The 12,016-nt window shown below is 41.5% G+C and overlaps 2 protein-coding genes across 2 annotated transcripts in view; one reads left to right on the top strand and one right to left on the bottom strand.

Annotated features, from left to right (window-relative positions):
- Nucleotides 1–11,938, bottom strand: part of LOC124266981 (protein mono-ADP-ribosyltransferase PARP12-like) — a 38,036-nt gene extending 26,098 nt beyond the window's left edge. Inside the window, exon 1 of the mRNA XM_046701824.1 lies at nt 11,730–11,938. The gene's annotated coding sequence lies outside the window, so the exon portion shown is untranslated. The remainder of the gene's footprint in view (nt 1–11,729) is intronic.
- Nucleotides 1–12,016, top strand: part of LOC124266982 — an 82,511-nt gene that overhangs the window by 38,513 nt on the left and 31,982 nt on the right. The gene's annotated exons all lie outside the window — the stretch shown is intronic.

Raw genomic sequence — 12,016 nt, 5'->3', positions numbered from 1 at the left:
CCTAGACGAAGCCTTGAAACATGTACGCTTCGAGAACTCGTGAACAACATGGGGAAACTTAACAAAATCGATGAGCACATCGCCATGAGAAAATAAAACTCACCGGAGCGGATGGTGATATGAAACGTCGTATCGAGGAGAGAATAAAAAACTTGGAAGACGAGAGACGGACTAGGTTGGAATCCGCTTCCTCTAACCGGGAAGCCCTCCGATCACAGATCAGTAGAGTACGGGAAACCATCGATCGAGTCCTAAATGAGGACACCACGCTAGCTGACAGGATTCGGATACTGTTCCGGGAGCAAGGCATCACCATCGCCAGCATTCTGACTGCATTGGGTTTCATCATATCAACCCTGGTGGTGTCACTGAGTGGGGGGCCCACACCCCCAAGTGGCGGCACACCACCAAGTGGTGGGGGTGTCAGAGACTGGATTAAAAAACTAGGGGAGGCCCTGGCTAAACTGGCTGGTAAGGCTGCCGGAGCCCTCCCCGGCATCCTGGGTAGCATCGTCTCGTGGTTGTTGGGCGCTCTTGCTAAAACTGCCACGTGGCTTAGTCAAAACCTGTGGGCAGCCATCAGCCGCGTGGCGGTCTGGTGTACGAAGTGCTAAGGAATTTTAACCAAATGAGCCCCAAAAGCTACCCCACCAACCACCAGGGCTGTTTTACGGTCGATGTGCTGCTGATTGGCCGCCTGAACGTGTGGGGTCACCCCCACAGGGGGTATTGGTTGAGCCCTAGGCCCGGGGTGGCGCCACTATACCCGTTTTCACCGTCGTGGGTGGTGGGACGTGGGGACGTTAACATCGGGGTTGAGGCCAACTTTGACCCGCCGTGGCTATAACTATTTTGTTGTTGTAGCCAACCACTTTTTATTCTCAACTGCATATCGCCGGAGCCATGTACAACCCCACGCCGAAGACATAGTCAACTTTCGATCTGGCTTATTCCAACACGTCTTGGTAGCTTGATGGCACTCGGGAGATCAACTGGAGAATTAATAGCATCCTCAACGTTAACAATAAACTGTTTCTGAGCGTCGTAAGCAGTCCCCTTTACCAAGGATGTTGGAACGCGTTTGCATCTGCGCACCCAACAGCGCCCACACGTACGTTCGAATCGAGTCGTTTAAGCGTTCAGTGCCGGCACGAGTGAACCCTTTTGACGTGTCCAGCATAAATATTTTCCAAATGTCTTTAACGTATGGGGGTTGCTCGACCTTTTTGATGGTGAAACCAACGTTACCTTTAAAGTCCATACGATCATCTCGCCATTCGTTACTCGATAGAGTAAATTCTGGTCGAAGTAAACCTCGTTTCAGTAGATCATCGCTGGCTTCTTTCACCGGTTTTGATCCAATATGTATGGGTTTAGGAACGAGGGTGGAGAATGTATGGAAGAAATTACCCGTACTAAACATATTGTGCTTCATAAAGTTTACCACTATATCTTTTCGTAATGCTTTTACGGAGAGCCCAGCACTGTATGGAATACCCAACCCGTGGTTCACTCCTCCTGGTATACGCCAATCCGTTTTAGGGTTGATTCCGAATTCACCACAAATACGTTCGTAGGCCAGTCTATCGTACTGGTTGTTTACTGCATCCCACGCCTTTTCCTGTGGGAGCGGGGCGCTGATCTCTTTGAGGATACGTCTGACCTGGTAGTACACATGAAACATGAACACAGACTTACTCAGCGGTCCACGCCGAGTGTCGGTCAATGCCACACCACACCCCGTTGTAACGCACCACACGGCGAAGTTAAGTTTATTCTGCCAGAACTGCATAGGGTTGTTTAACCAAGCGTGGACTGCCTTGACGTTAGTCACCGAAAGCTTATAAATGTCGAACACATCTATGAGCTGGGAGTCGAAATGCATCCCATCAGCTACTACGATCTTCATGGGGAAGAAATCTACGTCCAGTTTAGGGTAAAACAGTCCAGGGGAGTAAGACACTCCTTGCGAGGATGCTCCTCCTTGGGAATACATTTTAAAACTATTATATAATGAGCATATATACTCTAACATGTACATAACACTTCCAGGAATAACGAGCGGTGAGGCCATTCAGCTGACGCACGCGATCGATAATACGTCGGGTCACCTCGAAGTCGCACTCTGCGATATCACCTACCTACCGCAATGGACTAACATCAACGCCAGCAACAATAAGCTGTTCGTCAGTGGAACTCGCAGCCAGATAACTGACGGCTACTACAGCGCAGTGCTGGCTAAGCGATGAGGTCTTCAAACCCCTGGGAGCCGAACTCAAGATGAACGACTCAAACGGCACAGTGGTGTTAATCAACAACGGAAGAAACTCCTTGAGGCTCGGCCGCCATTGGCGACACTCGGTATGTCACCTGACGAGATAAAACCAACAACAACCGTCACAGGCATCGGTTACCCGACCTAGTACCGCATCGAGAGCTGTACATTCATCTAGGTCAGGTGAGCACAACATACAACATTCAAGGGGGTCACCCTTCCACTATACTGAGACCCGTACGGTGAAAACGGAGAAATACAACGACGGTAGAACCGAAGTCGCTTTCACCGCCGCAGTATAAGAGGTTGACTCAGGGCAACATACCTGAGCTGATAATATCTGTGTTAGATATAAATCACAATCCCGTGAATATAGGATACCTCAGCTTAACGCTTCACATAAAATGACCAGCGCACAAGGGCCCGGGTGAAAAATGCGTCAATGTGGGGATCTCCGACCGGGACACACGCTGGTTTCGACGCCCCGGAGTAGATGGTAAATTGCACGCGTTTGCAACTGAAAACAACATTTACAAACGCTGAAGTCCCTCCGGTGGAGCCCTAGGTGATATAGTAGATACCTCTCAAGAGCGGTAGTCAACACTAAGTACACCCTCTAGTCACCACCGTAATGATAATTGATAATATACCCATCGCTTCGGGGCAAACTGTTCGACTTAGACGATGTTGAGAGCACTACCGTCGCCTCAAAACAAGCCATATACCGCTCTTCACCGAAGATGACAAGTGGGTGTTGTTACCCGATAAAGACTGGTTTCTCAATATTGAGGCTCGGCTCCCCTATGTGTTCACGGATAACAAAGACAACCACCTAAACAAAGTCGTTAACAACAGAACCCTGCTCGTGGCTTATCGTCCCGACTCAGACGAAGGAAGTCATCAGCCCACTCAACAATATGGCAGCCCACATGCTATCGGGTAAACCGAACATGCAAAACGGGTATTGCAGTTGGTGTCTGAATTAGGAAGGCGTGGTCAGGATACTAGAGAGTCTCTACCGCTTAACTCAACACTGATCATCAAAGTCTACCTAGGGGAACCATCGGGAATGATGTCGAGATCGCGGAAGGGGGTCAAACTCGGTGGGTGAAACGACACCAGTATCACGCTTGCACAGTTTACGTCGCGGATGGGTGTCGGCTCCAACACCAGTCTGCAGGGTGTCACCGTGGATCGTGGAAAACACGATATCACTAACCAAGATCTTCCTACCTGACAACATACACTTCATGGGGTGAAGTTCACCCCTGAACTATTATCAGAAAACCAGTTGGAAACTATATCGCGAATAGTATTATAGCAATGACCAGTCATCGTCCCAACACTACGCTTTTAATGACCTAGGGGACACGGAGGGATTCGATCAGCCTGGTGAGGAAGACACCTTATACATCCTGCACTTGAAAGACAACGTGTATAGGCGGGCTGTAATGACCCATCATCTACCCAAAATCACCCTCGGGGGCCTAGGAGGCACAAGGGGTTCGACCAGCCTGGTGAGGAAGAAAAACGTACGGTCTACACTTTAAGAGATGGTGTGTACATACGGGTGGCTTCGCCAGACGACTTTATAGAGCCCAAATGGTTGATCAACATGACCCTCACCGCACCTTATATATCGTTAAAAAAAGATAGGGAGGTCTCTGAAATTAGGAACAACGGCCTCTTGTTTGGGGTTTTCATCCCGAAACATAAGATAAGTATTCAGTTAACAGATGATTCCACGAATAACATGTTAGGTGTTCCAGGCTGGGAGGGTGATTTAAGGTTTGACGGCCCCGATACCTCATTAGCCTATATGACTGTGGACCCAGGCTCCACACTCGCCATAGAAGTCTTCCTCGGATCGGTTCGGAGGGATACAGAACGACAACTTTTACCTGGGGTGACAATTCGCTGGGGCATCACTGACAGGCACCAACGTTGCCGTATCATCATACGACCGGACCCCTCAACGGGTTCTATAACCCCCTTATTAAGCTGCCCCATTAATGTTCGTAGAGACGAGAGTTACCTATCAGCCTCTCACCTATTACCCTGTACGATAATCTAAACCTTATAAGCCTGAAATATACTTTGCAAGAATTAAATGTCGCATTTCGATTTAAAGATCTTTTTAGAATATATTATATACACAGGATGGGGCTGTACCCAGTCGTAGAGGAAGTAGCGAAGACCCTGGAAACCGTAGACGGTTTCCGCTTGAGGCAGTTATGTGATGTGAAACGTCAACTAGAACAAGACCGCTGACATCGCAGCGGAAAGCACTGTATAAAAAGTACCACAGAGCTTTCAATATCGTGGACGGGGCTGACACTGCCCTTATGGCAACCAGCATGGGGCTAGGAGCGGCAGGTGTTGGGTTGTGAGCTACCATCGTGGCTGCACCTATAGTACTAGGTATCGAAATAACAGCTGGGGTGGCAGGGGTGTTAGGGGTGGCTCTTAAGTTGGCATCACGCAGACTGCATCGTAAGGCATTGAAACACGATGAGATCAGGGTTCTGGCTGTGGCAAAGCTGAACACAGTAAGTGAGCGTATTTCCACTGCACTCACTGACAGTAAGATCTCAGAGGAGGAATTTAGTTCAATCCTCTCTGAACTCACAAAATATAATAAAATGAAACAAGAGATTCGATCCAAGTCTCGTAAGTCTACTATCAGCGAGGATGATAAAAAAAAGTACATAGAACAAGGGGTGAAAAAAGCCCAGCAAGCCTTTATTACAAACACCAAAGAGATTATAGGCGATTCACATTAAACTGTTTCATCGATGTCAACGTGACATAGCGCCACGTGGAGCTATTATAGAGCAATCCCAGGATACCAACACACTCCAGCCATACCCCCGGCGCGGCTAGGAGGTCCCGCTATCGTCCCAAACTTTTTCATAGTAGGGGAAATGGTAGCAAGAGCTAAAGGTCCGACCAAAGCCTTACTTGTGAAATAAGGCTTTGCAGAGGCTTTGGTTGAAAGTGGTCCAGAACCCCCATTGTATATACTACTATATTCAATACACAACTGCGATCACTGACCACATGCAATTTGAACTTAACACCAATCAGGCTATACACCATAAACAAAACGCATTGATTTATGGCCGGAGTTCGGTCTCTGTCACATTATGTAATTACACAGACAGGCAGGTGTGATACTTGAACACATGACATGTTATGATGTCTGTTGATTGCAAAATGTTATACACAAAAAATGAGCATGTATTTACAAAACCCAACATCTCTATATATACAAACACAATGAGCTGTGAGGGCATCTGCAAATGAACCAGCCGTTACACTTGAGTGCACACCCACTCCCTCTGACTGGGTTCGGTATCACGGCTGCTTCGTTTCTTGGGAAGTAAACCCAAGTACACAATATTGCACTTTTGATTTGCGATTGTACGCTTATAATTTTGTTTATATGTGTTTTCATAAACAGCAATGTATATTATATGTCATGAATAAGTGATAATTGTATTTTAATTATGTTTGATTTTTGGTTGCATGTGACTTTAACGCCGCACTTCCAGCTATATAGCTAAGGTTATTGGTTGGCTGCCGTTTAACGCCGACTTCCAGCTTATATAGCTAAGCGGTTGGTTGGCTGTTGTTTAACGCCCGCACTTAGCAATATTCCAGCTAAATGGCGGCAGTGTGTAAATGATGGAGTCTGTACTAGACAATCTAGTGATCAACATCATGAGCATCGATGTACACAACTGGGATACGATGTCAACAAGGTAATTGCTCCCTGCATGTTCCCAGATCATCGTTCTGTTTCCCAGATGAAGTCAGGCTGTATTAAACTCCAGAGAAACATACAACTTATGATATTATGCTATTGTTATGATATACTGATTATATGTTGTATGCTTCTCGAGAATATGGTCCGATACTGTACTCTTGTAGCAGTGTCACCGAGATGGTAGGCGAGGGATAACACTGCTACAAAAAGTCGTGACATCAGACCGTATTACTCGAGGGAGAAGTTTACAAAGTATTTATCTTACTGCCATGTTAAATGCACAAAATATCATTTTATTTTGAGACCGCTACCGACTTATATGACATAATCATTTAAACAAAATGGCGTCTGACTCTTTGACTGAATTTTAAAATCAGTGAAACATTTCTGACACTTTTACAACTGCTATAAAAATGGTTAGTTATGTTTTAAGTTTAGTGTGCAAACGATTCAATGTATAAAAGCAATGTATAGAGGTTTAAATAAAGCAATGAAAAGTCGGTAAAGAAATGTGTACATAGTGAACTCAAAAACAGCTAATCGAACGGTTTTCGAACTCCGTGCACTGCATGCGTCATATTATGACGTCATACGATTGTTAGAACTACAGCTCTGGGCGGAGAGTTTGGTAACCAATCGTGGCAGCGGTTGTGACCCTCCTGGGAAGGGGTGACAGGGAAACTTGATAAGGTGTCATTGACCAATGAAATGGAAGTATTTTACGTGAAATTGAGATAACGTATCACATACCCCCGTGTCAGAACATTATTCGAAAATAATGACTCCGAAATTGTGAAAAAAGATCTTTCGCACCAGCGGCAACATTGCAAAAAAAAGAAAAAAGATACACAACAAAAGAAAAAATGACAACTACATTTGATATCAAATAACAGTAACCACGTTAAGGTGATTAAAAATATATTTTGCATTTTACGGAAATTTGAATCATTTTAGAAAATGTATCAATGGCAGTTTACGAACTCGTGCATATTTTACCTCTATGCTTGCGTTGATGTACGGGCTTCCGGTTTCATCAAGGGAGGATACAATTATTAATATTGTAAATATTTTTCATGCTCTGCATTATTTAGGTATTGAATCATTTTATTATAATAATTAGATATATTAAAAGGATGACAATAGTTTTTCGGTATCACGACGCATTGTTTTTGTTAATAACTAATTAAATCGAAAGTTGCTAATTTTTAGAAAATTGCGAACCTCAGTGTTTTCTCTTCACTAAAGAAAAAAAATATTGTTCAAATTGTAAAGAACTTATTTCATTATGAAGAAAACATTTGAGTAACCACTCGACGTGCCGAGAGAGGACAAGGTATGATAAGGGTGTTTTTTGGCCCACAAACAGAATTGGCTGAACACGTTATTTGTTTAGAGACAAGATAGCTTTGCATAAAAAAGTTAATTTTTAAATGATCTGAGGCCGTAATTCAATGCTAAGGGGCCCAAAATGGGTTTTATCAGTTCCCAAGAAAAAAACAGGAAGTCTGAAATATCAGTGTGCCATAATGACTTATTTACAACTATCAGTTTATTAACATACAAATAACATCAGTTTTACAACAGGTATTCATGATCAAGAAACATGTCAATATCAATCACAAGGTTTTAACTTCACGAGGCCCAATTAGGGTTGCAATACATTGTGGACAGTAATTCCACTTGCCAATTGTTTACAAAAACCTCATTGTTCACAACTTTCTTTGCAAATATAAACTATAGGTCAATTTTACAACATGCACTTATGATAACCAATCATGTCGCACTAAAAATCACAGGGGCCCATTTTGGTCTAATTACATTTTGGACACAGCTTGATTTTAACAAGTAAGAGTTAAAAGTCAGTATTCACAACAAGTTTTAGCAAATATACAGAAAATGTCTCATTCAGAACATGTTATTACAATAACCAATCATGTTGCACTAAAAATCACAAGTCTTGACCGCAAAGGGGGCCATTTGGGGTGACATTGCATTCTTGGCATAGCTTGATTTCAACACCATCCCAGATAGCATTCAGACGTTGGCAATGGTTTTGCCAACATTGCCAACGTTGGGCCAACGTCCGAATGCTATCTGGGATGTAAGTGTTAAACGTCAGTATTCACAAACATTCTTGCAAATATACAGTAAACATCTCATTCACAACATATTGTTACAATAACCAATCATGCTGCACTAAACATCAAAAGGTCTTGACCTAAATTATAAAGGGGCCCATTTCGGGTGAAATTGCATTCTTGGCAAAGCTTGATTTTAACACCATGTAAGTGTTAAAAGTCAGTATTCACAAACATTCTTGCAAATATACAGTAAACATCTCATTCACAACATATTGTTACTGCACTAAACATCACAGGTCTTGACCTCAAAGGGGCCCATTTCGAGTGACATTGCATTTTGGCACAGCCTGATTTTAACACCATGTAAGTGTTAAACGTCAGTAATCACAAACATTCTTGCAAATATACAGTAAACATCTCATTCACAACATTATGTTACAATAACCAATCATGCTGCACTAAACATCACAGGTCTTGACCTCAAAGGGGCCCATTTCGGGTGAAATTGCATTCTTAATTGTGCTTGATTTTAACACCATTTCGGGTATGAAAACATTCTTGTAAATATATGAGTAAACATCTCATTCACACCATATTGTTACAATAACCAATCATGCTGCAACTAAAAATCATGGTCTAAGGCCCATGTTGAAATTAGTCAGTTGATTCACCATGTAAGTGTTACATTCTTTCACAAACATATACAGTAAACATCTCATTCACAACATATTGTTACAATAACCAATCATGCTGCACTAAACATCAAAAGGTCTTGACCTTAATTATAAAGGGGCCCATTTCGGGTGAAACTGCATTCTTGGCAAAGCTTGATTTTAACACCATGTAAGTGTTAAAAGTCAGTATTCACAAACATTCTTGCAAATATACAGTAAACATCTCATTCACAACATATTGTTACTGCACTAAACATCACAGGTCTTGACCTCAAAGGGGCCCATTTCGGGTGAAATTAGATTCTTGGCACAGCTTGATTTTAACACCATGTAAGTGTTAAAAGTCAGTATTCAAAAATCTTCAAAAAGTAATTATTCACAACTCATTCACTGCAAAGATATAAAACATCCACTTTCACACTTCATCCACATGGTCATCAATCTCAGTTTCTGAATCACTGTCAAGAACTGCAGCATTCTTCAACAGTATATTGCTGGAAACAGGCATCTTGTCTTGGTGTCTGCCATACCCAGAGCTTCTCAACTGAAAAACAGATGACTTTATATCAATAGAAAATATAATGGGTAACATTATTTATTTTCATACCACTAATTAACAGCTCTGGGCAATTTGTAAATATTTACTTAAAGAAATGACAATGCTAACATTTTGAAACAATGCTTACCTTCTCCATGTTCTTTATTGTGTGGGAACAAAGGCAACGAGACAGAGTGGAACAGTCAGTGTCTTTAGGCTTAAAAAAGATTTACATGATGTTAATTCAAGTTTGTTTGAACAGTATAACATAGATTACCAAACTTAAGAATTCTTGCATAAAATTTGGATTTCATGTGTACAAGTTAAGTTAAACATTGTGAATTGGCTGACCAATCTTTTGAAAAAAAAAGAAAAAGAAAAAAAGAAATTACCAGGATTTGAACCTGCATGTCTGATAAAAGAAAAAAATGACAGGCCATCATTGTAACCACTAGGCTACAAATTCTACTATTATTGCTTGTCACTTTAAGCTTATACATTACACGTTTCAACAATGTGTCACTTGGCATCTGCTTGCGTCCATCATCTGCTAGACCTTGATACAATGTTCTTATTCTAACAGTAAACTTTTCACACCGTTAAGTATAGTCATTTTGGTTAAATGTAATCTTATATATCCCAGACAATATCAAGATACATTATTTTGTTAAAATGTGTATGTTTATACACAGTTACATCCTGTTGAATGACTGTGTTATTTGACAGTGACAGGTGACTCAGGGGTGTTTGATAAACATTTGATAAAACAAATATGATAAAATTCTAGAATAATTAAACAGATTCTCACCTTTAGAATGCTGCCTGATCATATTTTGAAAAATCTTCTGATGTCTTCTTACTTTTCCAGCAGAGATCAACAGGGTGTCCAAAAAACTACCCTGTTTACCTCAAAGTAATCAGCCTTGAGAGTCCTTATGATATTGAAAATGTTTTAATAAACATGTTTGTGAGTTGATTTAGTGCTCTAAAAATTCAAAATAAATAATGAATCATGGTATAGTTGTGTGAATGTGACGGATTGTTTTCAAATATATTACTTTACGCCAATGTTTATTTTTGAGATGTTGTATGGGGCAATTTCATATAACAGAAAAATGTACTTTTTAAAACATTTTGATATGAGCAAAAGCTTGACCCTCCACAATTTTTTAGGTGTGCATTCTAATTTACTCTCTTCATGTGTCGTGAAAAAATTGGGATGGGTCATGATTTTGCTCACACTTTTTTTTCACTCTTGAAATAAGAAAATGTAGGTTTTTAGAAGATATTGTAAAATATGTTAACTTTGAGTTCTTCAAAGAAGAAAAACCCCAGCACTAAAACATAAAAAGAAGCAATTGGAGGTAATTTCAACAATTTATTTAGCCTTCTTGATGCTAAAATTATCCTGTTGTAGAACATTGAATATCATGAAATTTTGTGGGCCAATAAGGGCATTTATCATACCTTGTCCTTTGGCGATTACATTTTTAATTCGCGGGCTTTTCGTTTTAAGGTACATAAATCACTTACAGTTTATATGTTGAGAAAGCTGAGAATTTATGCATTCCATGCATAATTCAAATGAAACGTAAATACTACTTGGTCAATAGTTATTGCAAGGTTTGTTTGGGGTTGTCATTATGCTGCTCTCCAGCATTGAGGGCATTAAACTCCCTGCACAGAACACAATAATTGTGAATTGTTGTGCTTTATAAATCCATGTGTTATTATTGCCTCACACACAACAACAATCTTAGGCTGCCACTGGCGATTCCATTCAAGTGAAGACTCTCATACACTGTGGCATTCATAAACTGGCTCCACGAAAGTGAATAGGCCACGATCATTCATTTGAGCCTACATATCCCCGTCACGCTTAATACCCACATGTTCCACGCTTATCTCCCTTGATAACACAACTGCTGACCTACAAATCAAGGTAAAGCTATTCTAAACCGAACCATTTACGCGAGGCTCTTATAAAACAGCACAGGCCTCACTCTCACAGTCAGTGAACCACGTTGTTTTCTCTACTACCTAGCCCTCCCTGCAATATTAAAGCCCTAAATGAATCAAGTCGAGATTTCCTCAGGTTCCGGAATCTCCCATCTAACTGGGCGTCCTTTTTTTACTATCAAAATTATAATATTCAGAGATTAAGCGTCAGTCTACACTCTCAGGTACTTCAAGATATATTGAGCGTTAGAGTGTGAGACTTCTCATATACCTGTTCAAACACACCCTGTCGCTGTATGTTTACATCTGACTGTTGAAATGAACAAGACTGTTGAAATGAACCTGGATCAATCGACCTGTCGTTCTTTCGACTGTAATACTGTACCCTAACACTGTACTGCAACAAACACACACACAAAGAGAAATATGTTACCTGTGTTATGGTTGATGTTACAACTGCCACAAACAGCTTACTTGATTTGTGATTGCTTCCCTCGCCTTGTGGCTCAGACGCCTCGTTCTCGGAACTGTTACGTATCCTACTTTTTGTTTGTGATACGTTTCCGAGAAAAATACATTGTCCATGAAATGTACAGGGTAACGATCGATTTGGTGGTAGCGATAGGGCGGCCGCATTACTATCGATTCATTGAGTGAGTATGTTACATGATCGAGTGACGAAGCACTTCGTACCGCGCTTCCGAGAAGAGAGACATTTCC

Source organism: Haliotis rubra, unplaced genomic scaffold, assembly GCF_003918875.1.
Source record: "Haliotis rubra isolate DU_JTF1 unplaced genomic scaffold, ASM391887v1 Scf1290, whole genome shotgun sequence".
In the NCBI taxonomy this organism is placed as follows: domain Eukaryota; kingdom Metazoa; phylum Mollusca; class Gastropoda; order Lepetellida; family Haliotidae; genus Haliotis; species Haliotis rubra.
This window is presented reverse-complemented; position numbering and strand designations above follow the sequence as displayed.